A 13,996-nucleotide genomic window follows, 5' to 3' on the forward strand; every position below is an offset into this window, starting at 1 on the left:
AGCTACTATGCTGCACTTTCGATGGCTATTTCTTTGCTCCTCAGCCTCTGTTGGGAACGACAAGAAGAGAGAAGGGTGAAGATTCGGCGAGACTTGCAACGGTAGAGGAACAGCGCGGACGACGACGTCTGTAAGAAGAATGGCTCCCTTTCCCTGTGCCTGTTCGAGCCGCGTAATGTGTTCCCTTGTGGTTGTGGCGCAACAGCCACACAAGGCCGTCGATTCCCTCGGGGTGACTTGGCGAGTGTACAGAAAGGCCGTCCAGCAGCAGCCTAGAGCAAGGACACGCCTCCTTTCTGACCACACGGTAAAGATTACGAGCAGTCTGACTGAGTTACCGGAGAGTAAAAGAGAAAGAGATGCAATAACAAGACATATAGATAGTGAGGCAGTACGTACTACGGAAATCGGCGTGGTGGCGATAGGGAACAGTAACCAAAAGAGGCTCATATTTGAGTTAGGCGTTAAAGCATATTTACTCCTAGGAAATGATTTGAATAAGCTCTTCCAGGTTAGCGAGTGCCAGTACGCTAGCTTGAATCAGGTATCCTATAATATTTCTACACGGCAACAATAACTATATATATTGGAAAAACTACGGCTTTTACAAACACATAGTAAATTTCGAAGAAGCATGGAGACAGAAATCTACGTTTAATTAATCTGGGCTTAATAATGAGACATATATAAATTTAAATGTCCTTGGATGCAAACAAATAAGATAAATCCGAGCTTTAAAGAGGCGCTAGGATACGTTTTCGTGATGTATAATAATAGATCGTCCTTTATCACTGTGACTAGATTTCTCAGAAATTAGGTATGAAGCCGCATATTAGGATAAATGATGGTTAGCGAAGACCATTTCTTTAGCGCGATCCTGGGATAGAAATTCTTTAGATTTGGACGTTAGCGACCCACTAAATTTAACAACGAACATGATTATAATATAAAATTACAAATTTGAAAAGCCGTGAGATAACTTACTGCCCAAGTGCATGAATTTTATTATATAAATAGTTTCGTTTCGAGTGTTTTCAAATTTTCGCGATTAGGCCCACTTCTTAAAAAGTCAGGTGTTTTGATATTGACTAACTGTTGTACAGCAGAAAAATTGCAGTACATCACTCGCTATTGGTGCCACACCCCGACAACGAAATCCCCATCCAGCCAGATATGTGGTTCAGGTCAGACAGAATCTTGAGTGACTCTTAGTCAAAGGCCGTCTTAGGATATGTTGGGAGTGCCCGCCAAGGGAAATGCCGACCCAAAGTAACTCAGTAGCCTGTTCGTAGTGTTGGCGGTAATGGTGAAGGGGGCACTGTGCTGTCACCCTATAGAAAAAGTTTTCTTCTGGCCTTTAGGGACTTGTACGAGGCTGCACTCCATCCCGGACCTCCGAACTCGACAGCACTCAATGTCTGGTGCTCGGCGCTTAGCGGCGGCGAAGTCGCCTTCACCGCTTCGTCTGCTTCTTTCTGCCTTTACTAGAGCCGTTCCCTCAAAGGGTTTATTCGACGGGGAAACATGTACGGAAGGAGTTAAAGAGTAAGGGCAGTTGCAACCTCTTACCTGGATTAGCAAAGACGTTTCTTCTACAACGCCTGTGCTCAGTACCGTTGCTGCCGCCTTCGCTGGGGGTGCGGCTTTTAACTCCTCAAACTTCCTCTGCTTTTTTTTGCATCCGCTTCAGCGACGAAGGCCCTAAGGCTGCCAGAAAAATAACAACGACCTCCGCTTTCCATCACGCCGAATCGACCAAAACGCACACACGACGATGACGCCAGACGACGCTGGATGGTCACAGCCAACACCCGCGTGAAACGTATCAGCGCAGTCGAATTATGGGCTTTTTATGAATAAGTTATGCAAATGCTAGCTAAAGACGAAACAACAAATCACGAGAAACATCTACAATTATCCAGTGCCTAAGTGACAGAGAACTGTATAGTTAAAAAAAATTAAAATAAATTAGAAACTAAGAGATATTTGTTATACTAACAAGGTAGACTGCTCAAAAGATCTTTGAAATGGTATCATTTAGATGTAGGTCTCTGTCTATTGGGACCATAGTTACACCATAGTTAGTTAGGATTACACAGTAAGGGTCTTCGTACAATCTTTAATCGACTTCGAAGCAAACTACTTGAACTCATGAGATCTTCTGATATTCTATGTGGTATTTATAAAAAGCAAACAACATTTTACAAAGAAAACTCAATCCACGCCTCAACAGATCTTTCATTAGTGTCTAATTATAGTACTCGTATTAGGCTATTTATTATTCGTATTGGAGTTGCATTACCTCCTAGTCTTTGAAGCGTCGGTATCATATTAATACCTCCCAGAAAACGAGTTACAAGTTGCAAAGTTAAAGCACGATTACAAGGAGTTCTCATGTAGATATTTTTCGAGGTAAATGAAGTTCGATAGCGTCCACATGCCTACACACCCACTTCGTTGCACGCGGATATACGTTTGCAAGGTCCGAGAGCGGTGCACTCATGCCGCCTGTACATCGTTTTTGTTATTGCGTACGGCATAGTCTAAGTAAAAGTGAGCAGTCTTCCGGTAGCAATCCAAGTTCCGACCATTGAGGCTATTATTGCTATGCATTAGTTTGTTGCGTTTGGTTTCCATCAGAAAGATAGGAGGCAGCTTTGGGATAACTGTAGTAAGATCAAATAAAATTAACAAGTTTACGTATTGCTGGTTGCGTTCACTACATGCTCAGTTAGAACTTCGTTTGGATGGAAACTCAGACAGAATTGCCCAAATAGCTCGTCATGTGCTGTGTAACACGTACATGCCGGTAATAGCAGACAGCCATTAACAGGAAGGAGGCGAGAAATCGAGTAGATACAGGGTATCGTGCTGATTTTTCTTACGTTGTATTCGTGAAACCGCGACTATCTCGCGTCCCGCGCACCCATAACAGGAATAGCGACGGCAGAAAATTGAATGGAAACGAATACAATAAAATACAGGAATAAAAGCTTTGAATACCTTATTCTCTTTTAGTTATTCCAGGCTAAAAAATGACCCAATGTGAACCCTGTCTAATTATAGGTTCATGGGCCAACAAGATCCTCAATTGCCCATTAAATGATTCCGTCGTCAGCCCGCTTGATTACTCAAACCCCATATAGGTATTCTCTTGAATGTTCGACATACCTTATTCTCACGTACTGACGCAGATAAATGTCAGCGCAACGTAACCCTTTGACAATTCATCTTGGGCCTCATGTCTTCCTAATAGTCGCCGTAGTAGTGTGTAATCTTTTCCCTCGATGACACTGATCGGAAAATAATAAACAGAAACGTTCATTATTTTCCGATCATTCATTTGTAAAAGAAAATGGAGCAGTGGTAACTCCCTATATATAAGTTACAACTTTTGCTTAAGTGTATATATTGATCGGATAATTATTATTCTATTACATGATAAATAGACGTACGGAGCTACATGCGATATTATTTAGGTCACTGATCATTCTGGGGTAGACGGTATCTTCTGTCGGACAACTCATATAATACTCATGCTAGCGGCATCTACAGTTCTAAAGCAGGCGTATTTAGCTTTCCCGCCACAGCATCGAGTACGACACCATTCGTTGCTGCGACGCTCGTAACGATCTACTCAATTTGTAGATTAAATTTATGATAAAATATATTACGATAGATTTGATGCCAGCGAACATGGCGCTGTGTCCATCGCACGGGAGAAGCTTGGTTATGCCATCCGGAGATGCAAAATTATGAGTGATAACCGCCCGGGCCGCAATGTTCGCCGTAAATGTACCGACCTTCTGCCGTCTTTCCGTTTCAGGGTAGACCGGACAAAACCGCACGCATACTTGGGTCCATAATCGCAACGATAGAGACTCATTCATTCAACATACACCATACATCATTATGGATCCAATCGGCGCTAGACATTGGCCGTTCTAAGTTCGATGGTCGAATCCACTGAGAGATCGAGATGCCGAAACACATTGGGGATACGGTGGATAGCGGGAGAAAAAGGGGACAGGGCAAGAAAAGAACGCGTGCATCGAGTCATTGGGACGCTTCGTATGTCCCAGATGATTGATACAGCTGTTGTGACATACGAATTGGTCTAGTTGTTGAAATTTGAAGAAGTTGTCGAAATCAATGTCCTTAGAGAACGGAAGCATTGAAATCACAGCAGCATTACAGAAGCTTTGTATGATGGTGCGGATTGTTTTTATATTCGTCATTTAATTAATATATGTACTTGGGACGATGGTATATTTATCAAATTCCTAAACTATACCCTATTATAAGCGACTGTAGTGTCTAAAGAAAGCAATATGGATTTCTTGGGACATTAGGTGACCGCGGAATTGCTCCGAATTCGAAGTCGCGTCATCCGCATTACGGAAGCGTGGCTATAAATGAGGATATTCGTTATGTTCAACGTAGTTATGATAGAAGAATACTATAGAAATAAAAGTTACCATGAAAATAAAATTAATTTTTGCCAGTAGTTTCTTTCTAATGGATACGCCTCCGCCGCGCCGACTGTAAACCCATACCGTTGCAGTGCATACTAATTTAATGGGGAGCAACACTGGTGCTATAACCGTCTCTATATGTTACGCTGTATTTGCTGCTGAAGTGTGTACCTCTATCAAGAAGATGTGTGCGAAGCTCGCCCCTGTAATAAATTGTGAGCTCATGTTAGTCGTGCCTAACGACCTCGATTGTCATTAAAGGAAAGAGCTTTTCAACTCTCAGCTGATTTTATCAGAGGGCAATATGCGTACTGCACAAATTGGGTCACTTGCTTTCATCACTAATAAAGCTATGTGCATGGAAGATATTTGCCCTCTGTTTACCTTACTGTTCATCAATCATGTTATACATGCCTTCAAGACCCATGAAATAATAGCTACAAAATAATATAAGTAATTACTATATATATGCTTGTTTAGTAATTAGTTTCGTTTACTGTTCGATGTGCCGTAGACGACGTAGTTCACTTCTCGCTCTTGGTCTGAGACTGTCTCCACGTATTCCGCTGCGCACCTCCCTTGTATGTTTTTTAATTGTGTGAGCCCATACGTACGGCGCCATCTCTCCGTTTCCGTATCTCTTTCCCTGCCGGTGTGTGCGTGTCTATCTGCAAACGTTCGTTCGCAGTAGTAAACTTCCTAATGGACTCCGGCTTCCCTCTTTTCTTAGAGCCCTCTTTGGCTGCGTTCAGCTTTGGGCTAAACCACAGAATCATGACTGTTGGAAAATCTGGACTGGTCGGGACATGCTTCCGAAGCTGTCGTGTGGTTTTCCCGCGGCGCGTTTTTCTGCTTTCAGATGTAAGCGAGCGTGAGTACAAAGCGAACTACGTCGCCGTCGACCGCAGTCTCGTCTGCCGTCCGCTGCGGCAGCACTAGCGTCGACGATGACGACGGAAACTGAAATGAAATGAACACTCCTGTAGCCGCAAACGCTACCAGGATGACGGCACGCGCCAGTAGCAGTAGCACTACTACATCGCCAGGGCCAGTTCTCGTTCAGTGCGGATGAGATGCTCAGGACTTTCACGAGCTGGAGGGTCGCACTACCACAGGCTAAGATCCGCATAGCTAAGCCTGAGCAGAACGCGCGCACGCTGGCTGAATGACTGACTCAGAGACTCATAGCAAACGGTTTGCCGATGCCTGTACTGCAGTGAGCAGCAGTTATGAGCGCCCATGAGTCTGCACTTGCCCCCGTGCGGTTCCACCCCACTTTCATCCCATAACTCTGCACAACACTGCTTCCCATCCCACGCGGCCCTCGCCGACAACATTGTCAGAAAAATGGAATGTTGTGGAAAAGAAAAAGAAGAGAACAAAAAAGAGAGAAATGTAGGCAAGGATGAAAAACACTACCGTGGTGATATTCGCGCGTATGATGGACGAGTTTGTGCAAGTGAGCTAATCTGCGCCACGTAAGGCAGTGGAAATAGGACGATAGGCAGCCGAGACGAAGTACAAAGCAGGCAATAGCAGCAGCGGAAACAGCGCTACTAGAGTAGGTGCGAACAAGGGCGGAAAAAAGGCTCTCCACCTAACAGAGATTGTTGTATGAAACTTCACCTAGTTACAATGCTGTTTGTGTTACTGCAAATGATTTGAATGGAATTGTTGGGCTAGGTGTACCAGATACTGCGTACGAATCGGTTGATCCTAATCTGATTAAAGCGTCAAACAATGTCACTTTAACTAACTATAGCGTACTATCCCTCTTTTGGGCGTATCAGATATTCACAGTCCCCCACAACACTGGTCTTACTTCTGTCGCTTAGTTGTATCTGATAAAATGAATACGACGCTTCGCAGTAGAGCGCTTTGGCCGCGTTACCATCAGTATTATAGTTGACGCGTCTGTTTCCTTCTATTATGCACTATTGAATTTTCAGATATCACTATTACCATGCCCCACTTTTTCTAAAATTTATACATCGAGAAGAATACTGTTGGCTTCAAATGTCGATCGTATATGCGATCAGCGTAACGTAATTGCCCTTTGATAAATGCTACACCTTATTAGTGACTCTGAAACAGTATTCGTACTACCGTTTAACTTGATACTTGACGTTTCAAAAAGGCTTATCAGCTAGACAAGATCCATATAGACACTATAGGGCCTGTAGCTACACATAACATTAACAATTGCTAGCTAAGCCACACTTTCATACTACTATTTGTAATACTATCAAGTACGGTTCTGCTTACTGGTTAAAGTAGCGGGTCTAATAGACGCGGAAAAATATCTAGGAAATGGATTCAGTGAACTATTTTCGCTTCATAGCCTATTACAAGCAAAGGACCTTGGGCAAATATAGCATCTTCGTTGTAGAATGATCGGGTTCAGGCTAGCAGCGGCTTCTGCTACAAGTTACACTCTACACGTACATGCGTAAGTCGACTTTTGTACGCGTGGCACTCGGGTGTCCACTGTCTAAGTTAGTGGTGGCATAAAAGGCTGCTTTATATGTGATGGTGCTGCCGCCGTTGACATCTCTGCATCCGCTAGCTAAGTGGTGTTTCGGCTGGTCTTTACGAGATTCTATATAATAGCTATATAGAATAGAGTAAACAGCTATGAAGCGGGAGGGCAGTAGGGAAGAAAGAATGATGGAGACCGAGAGAACAACGTCACAGCTCCAGGCCTGTTTGCTTATTACTGGCTTGGGCTTTTATATTCCACACCAGGCGTTTAGCGCACAGCGAATGTGGGCAAGCGTGGCCAACGACCGGCATTATGGTTGTCTATGAAGTAGACAGACGATTGGGGCCTCTTCCAGCACTTAAGGCCTCAGAAGGATAAGCTCTTTCATCTTCTTCTTTCTTCTTCTCACGCCGACCGGTGAAGGCTACACGATTGTCCAGCACCCTCATCAAAAGCCCCGTGTCGATATATGCCATGCGTTTCTCATTCTGTACATAACTCGCTTAACGAGAAATACTACTCAGGTTTTACCGTTTTGGTTTACAACTAGGATGTAAGGATAGAAGTGCCTTCAATCCTAAAAGCGATATGCGTAGATGATCAAATTGTTATATATCTGAATCACATACGCATGGCTGACATATGTCATCTAATTGGAGAACATTGTGTTCTGTGAAAAGTTTCGCGTTGTTAGGCGGCCTCCATTTCAATTAGGCGTATCGGGCCCATGCGTTTTGCGTATGTCAAAGTGTTCGAGTACGTTGTCAATCCAAAACGACGCTAGCGGTGAGGTCAGGATTCTATTAAAGACGATATATGCCTGTATGCGTGTAGATATATTTGCTATGTGCATGATGGAAGGGTATTAATTATCAATAATTTAGCATCACCAGGGCGGCAAATTATACAGTGGCTTAGACGGACCCCCCGATCAATTGCCGGGCTGAACAACCAAGCGTCATGCGGTTACTTACGTTCCTTACGAAGCCCCTGATCCCAAGGCCCTTAGGAGCAGCAGCAGTGTGAGGAGTCGGCGAAACTGCTGCAACATTAACGATGCACCGCTTCTCGACGATGAGACAGTTTCCAGTCGACCTCGCTGAGGTCGGGTTATTACTAAAGCTTCGTCGTTGCGGCGAACACAGGTGCCGTTGATCGATTACTCGGTAACCTGCCGATAGGATTGTAGATGACGTGTCTGGGTAGGCCATCGGGTATTTAAAGAAGAACTTATTATATCAACTATTTTTTATCACCTCATACTACTAGCAGCAATCTCTACTTCAGCCATTTGTTTCTCACTTCAGCTCGAAATAGCGGAGGTAGCAGCTAAAATAACGACAATTTCTCACCGACAGATGAATCCCCAACTGTCGCTGCTGCTAGCTTTAGATTCTCACAAGTTAATTTTTGCTTAACTTGAGTTATTCGCAAAAAAAGTTCTACGCAGCTGGTAGGCGGTTTGCTGACAAACATTTACAATGAGGTCGTAGTTATCCACCAGTGCTAAGTTGATTTGAATCTGCTTTGTCGTCGCAGAATTGTGTTCGGGAACAAATAGGCAATAAGAGTAAGCACATTCACCATAGGATCTTTTTTTATTTTTGGCAGAGATTATCAACAAGATAAGTCACTTATGCCTAACCCTTCAACAGCTATTAAACGTATAACTTGCAAGTGGGAAAGCACTTCTTTTAACAAGAGACTGAGTTAGACTACCAGCCACTGGTAACGGCCTTTGCATATTGAAACCCACCTCTTTTATAAAAAGAAGTCGGAAGTCTTCTTAACGAATCAGATGAAATGGGTCGATCGTTTGTGTGCAGGGTAATACTTTGAACCCTCGGAGTTTGAGGGTCTCATGAGTTTAACTATCGCCACTGAGAATAGCTTGTTTGGATGGTTATTTTTTAAAGGTTAGAAACAAATAGATTTAGTGTACTTATCGCAAGAATAAAATCGAAAAGCTAGGACAAAAAAGAAAGCCAAAGAGGACTCAAGAACACTTCTCTCTGTTTTCTATCTCGTTAGTCAGACTATTAGTAATAACGATTTCGACGGCTTTACGAACTTCGTTGAGAAGGCAGAGTGACTCGTATGAATTAGTTATCACCATGACTTTTACGCTTTCGTATCTGGAGCACTTTAGCTCTCGCTGCTCTCTTTTAGAAAGAAGTTTGGTGGTTGTTTATCGGAGAGAGCAGCAAGACCTCATGTTAGCCCTATCCACGTAACTAAGTTATCGGTGCGGCCAAAATTATCAAAAAGTAAAATGAACTGAAAACAATCATTACTAACAAGGCAATAGAGGACAAATTCTTAATGGCAGCGTTACGTCCACGTTGGACATTTCGCAAAAATACTAAAGTCTAACCCAGTACCTATTCTGAGACTTGTTGATCGGGATACCACCTAGTTTATTCGCTACGGAATCTATTCAATGAATAAAGATTAAATTATTTTGTTTGTATCTACACGGACCAGTATATTGAAGGCATGAAACATGGTACACACAGTATCAACGGTAAGCATCAGAAACATGTGTTTTTAGTTAAAAAATAACACTTCATTAAAGGTATGCCAAAAAAAATGCGGCCTCGTGTGAGTCCTAGGTAAATGTCGACACGAGTCCTCCATCGCGAAAACAGACCTATACGGTTCCTCGTAGAGGACTGCTCAGAGTATATAAGTTTGGTCTAATTTAAGCTAAATGAAATACGTGTTTAGTCTTCGTATGAAGCCCTGCAGTGGAAAGGTGGGCCGTAATTCTCAACAAAAAAGACTCGAACACTTCGTTAACAGCGTATTTTTACAATTCCAGTTGACGAATATTGTTTGAAATTTTCAGAGTTCTATTTTTTTGTGAACGATATCGAAGTTTCCCGAAGGCGAAGCAGAAAAAATGTTACAATGCAAGCGGAACTAAGGAATGAATAATAAAATGCGCTAATCAAGGACAACACACCATTTTAACGATTCAAAAAAAGATTAACTGATAGAAAATAAGTTCTATAAAAAAAAAAACAACTTCCCGGAGTTTTCCAACTTGCCGTTTTCCAGTAAACATTGATGACGCTGCTAACCAAAATCGAGTGTGGGCAACAGGAAGATAATAAATGACTTGGATAAAAGCCCGTTAATTTGACGAATCTTTCGAGATCATATTTATAATTGGACAGCTATAAACTTTCATGTACCTGCACAGAAGTCAGACCCATTAGCCGCCTGGAAAGAAAGGGTAACGTCATTGTATGTGGATTCAGTAAGGACGCCGTTTAAGTTGTTCGTTCTTCCTTAGTAGCATAAAAACCGAGAACTGAGCATCCTTATATTTCCGTCTGCGACAGCACTAAGGCTATATAGGAGCAGGAGAGCCTTCTACTATCGAACCTTTTTTTGCGTGATCAACGTTGAACAAAGCGGGACTACGTGTTTCAGACTTAGCGCAACCGATTTACGTAAAGAATGCATAGATATATTTTCTCTCAGTAAAATAGTGATGAACACACCCAGCACACTGTTTCATATGTACACATGTGTCACAATAGTGAGATTAAAACGGTCCCGATAAAGTCCGATAAACTGTTGTATCCGTGTGCTATTAACGTAAATAGCATTGTAACACCAAGAAGACTTTTCAGTGGTAATAGACGTTACAGAATCCGAATGAAATTACCGCAGATGCGTTTTCATTAATTCAATGAATTTTCATGCGTGTCGAACAATTGAACGAATCAACCGGAGGCTCAGCCACACAGGTCTACGGAACAGAGGGACTTATGTTTCATGCTAAAAAAAAAAGGAACCTAGGAGGAGAACAACAAAGAACGGAGGCGGAAAGGGGTAGTCATGCCGCTCCGAACAACAAATAGCGAAGGGAATAAGCCTGTTTCAAATCATTTTGGAATAGCCGATATCATTGAAGAAGTTCTCCTTCTTGCGCTCGTTATCAGCCTAGCATTGGGGAAATACGCGTGATCTATAAAGCACTGAGCAAAAAAACGGACTGATACAGCCTAGTTGATCTGTTCAACCGGTTATTATAGATATAATAAAAGTATACGGCGTTAGTCGAATCGATGTCGTTTCAAAAAAATAAGAACTTTATAGAAACGAAGTTCCAAACTAGCGTCGGAACAGATAGTTATGCACTTGTGTGACAAGTACAAAGTACCCGCAAGGATTTCTATCTTTTTTATCGATCTATTTGTCACAGCATTACTTGACCAATATCTCTTGCTCTGTTTGAAGTCAGTTAAAACACAATCTGGTATAACAATTGAACGAATAATTTAGCATTCTGTGATTAATTAGCGGGAAAGCAGCCTAAAAAACCAATTCAAATTTGCCATCAGTTTTATAGATTAGTTGCCCTTGCAATGCGTAGTGTAAATAGATTTAAATTAGGACACTGATATTCATAACTGTTCGATAAGGCCCAGGAACTGTCTCAGTTGGGTATACAGTTGCTGTCTCTAGGCTAAGTGAGCTGCTAAGTGAGCCAAATTACCTTTATTTACGTGATGAAATGTCATTCGTGCAAGAAATCGTAAAACTTAATCGTCTGCTATAGGCTTTTTTTTTTCGATTGACTCTCACGCATCGCCCCTGTGTTGAGTTCAACAAGTCAGTATATAAAAACATCGAAGCTAAATAACTACTACGAACTAGTAATCTATAAGTTACAAAGTCCCTGCGAGCGCCGTATACACGACGAGAAGTTAAGTATCTGTACGAATGTCGAGGTCATCGAACAACTGGGTTCAGTCACTGTGTCACGGGTTTGCCGCGGGCCAAAAACGGCTAAGAATCTAACAGCACGTGCAACGTCTCAGCTGCCATGCTCATTCATGAAGCAGCTGGTAACGGCCCGTCCGTTTGACTTTGAAGTCTCCAGATCGGGCATCGCCGTCATCACCAACATCAGCACCACCGTCAACATGCTTCTTTACTATCCGTCTTCAATCGGCCTAGTAAACAAAATGCTCGTTACCAAAAAAGGAATACAAATTAGTTGGAAGTTACCTGAAGACCTGAGTTAACTCGAGACCGACGAAGGGCTATAACGTGTACACTCGCCGTTGGCCACTGTCAAGCTTTAGAAAGCTCAAAAAACGCGGCTGTTAAGGCCCCGAAGCGAATTTATTTTGCTCTATCCCCTTGCCGGCCTTGCGTTCGCTTGTTATATTTGTCGCAACATTTCGTTTTTGCCGTTAGCGTCGATAGTTTTTTTATCGTTTCCGTCGCTTTTTGCTTTTTAGCTTGTTTTGTTAAAAGCTGCGTAGAGTTTTATTTCGTGCTATGTTTACATTGCACTTTTGGAGAAAACAGCAGTGCACGGACCAACCCTCTTCGATCGCTCGCGGTAGTCTACACTTTTACATAATGTCAGCGAACGCAAACAGGCAAACGAACAATTCAACCGAGTCTATTTCGCTGTAACCTCAGATTGCAACATTCTCCTAGAAAAAAAACCAGACAAACAAGGAAGAGACACCACGCACAGTCATTCTAACGTTCCCAACAGAATGCTGCGCAGAGTGTATGCTCCAGCAGGGGCATTTGTTCATACAAGGAAAGGAAGATCCTTGTTAACAGCCGATGTAAACGGAAACCGGGAAACTCTCTGCAGAAAAACACATGCAGGCCAGCAATGTAGCAATAACGATGCCCGAAAGTGGAACGGACGCAGGTAAACTTAACTTATAATTATGAATTAAGTTGTATTAACGATTCACTTACCGTAAGCGCGTTTATCACTATTTTGCTAGTGCATGTTCACAGTAACTGAAGACTAAAGCGTAATTTCGTGGTTGTGGTTTCCGTTGGTGTTAAATTTTGATTAAACGCTTCTGTATATAATATGAGTTATCTTGTAATTGTACTGGCAAAAAAAATGAAATAAAGTTGAAAGGATTGATAAGTCCTATTAGGGTTGTCATTTTTAAGCAAATTGAGGCGGATAGGATTTTTACAAGGGACGTGCTAAGAAAATACATAACAATGTGACAAGGAGCCAATATGACTTCGTAAATACTGAATCTGCTGACTTGCTTTAGCCGTTCTTCGCGTGCTTAAGTTTAACAAGCGTCGTCGAATTGCTGCAAGGAAAATGGAGCGGGAATGACCTTTATCGCGTCGTCGATAGGACATACACTTAAGGAAATTAAGTTGGGGCAGTATTGATATTGTCAAACTGTTTTGAAAGATAATCGAAAGCAGTTCTTCTAAGTAGACCACTTTGTCTGCACAAGGTCAGCTTGAAACTTGTAACATATTTTTAGAGTACGCACATGTGACTCCAGACCCATCAGATGACTACAGCTGTGATGAATTATGCTCACTGTGCAACCTAAACCTGCAGGCGTGCTTTATCGCGTGAAGTCAACGTTGAACAGAGAAAATGCAGAAAGGTTCCGTTGGACCGGCAAGGGAAACGCCGACTCCAGCCATTGTTTTCTGAAATAGACAGATGGTTTTAGTTTAACTTTAGGTAATGCCGGTACTGCGCCCGTTACTGCTGCTCTTGTTCCTGGTACCGTTAGCGTCTCAGCATCTTAGAGAACAGCTGAACGTAGGGGTGGCTGAAGTAACTGCAGGACACTTGGCGTTCAGCAGATGCATAATTGTGCCATAATAACCTATAGAGACATAGGAAATCACACACAACGAGTTTTCACACAGTCCATTCTAACTGCTTTCGATTAGCGTAGTTGTCAAAATTAAACTGACGGTGACTTCGGCTGGTTACCTAAAGGAGTGCGCGACAAGCGGCGCTGTCTTCCCGCAACTGAAATAAGCTGCCACAGCTAGCTCGACACACCGACGAGTCGTTGTTTTGATGCAGGTCGAAAAGAAGCAGCAAACGAAGTGAGCTAAAAGGCCACTATACTCAGCATCGGGTGCTCACGAAGGCTCGAGCAGGTTGTACTGTCGAGTTACTTCGATAAAAAACAAGTCACTTCATTAGAATTGCTTATGAGAAGCCAGTAGCAGGGCGTAATCGTCCGTCGAAATCTGGAACATCATTTATGTGTGA

General features: G+C 42.6%; 1 long non-coding RNA gene across 4 annotated transcripts; it reads right to left on the reverse strand.

Moving 5' to 3' along the window:
* Positions 1-1,005: 1,005 nt before the first annotated feature.
* LOC111248180 (uncharacterized) lies at positions 1,006-12,849 on the reverse strand. Of its 4 annotated transcripts, XR_015324507.1 has the most exons (6): positions 11,983-12,849; positions 7,932-8,128; positions 4,647-4,678; positions 3,172-3,293; positions 2,303-2,666; positions 1,006-1,876 (listed from the first exon to the last, which is right to left on the reverse strand). It is a non-coding gene; the product is annotated as an uncharacterized LOC111248180 (long non-coding RNA). The 4 variants fall into 4 exon arrangements; XR_002672445.2 differs by lacking the exon at positions 4,647-4,678 and having other exon boundaries at positions 2,450-2,666; XR_002672442.2 differs by lacking the exon at positions 4,647-4,678.
* Between the last annotated feature and the right edge of the window lie 1,147 nt (positions 12,850-13,996).

Source organism: Varroa destructor, unplaced genomic scaffold (genome assembly GCF_002443255.2).
Source record: "Varroa destructor unplaced genomic scaffold, Vdes_3.0 BEIS01000003.1, whole genome shotgun sequence".
Taxonomy (NCBI): Eukaryota; Metazoa; Arthropoda; class Arachnida; order Mesostigmata; family Varroidae; genus Varroa; species Varroa destructor.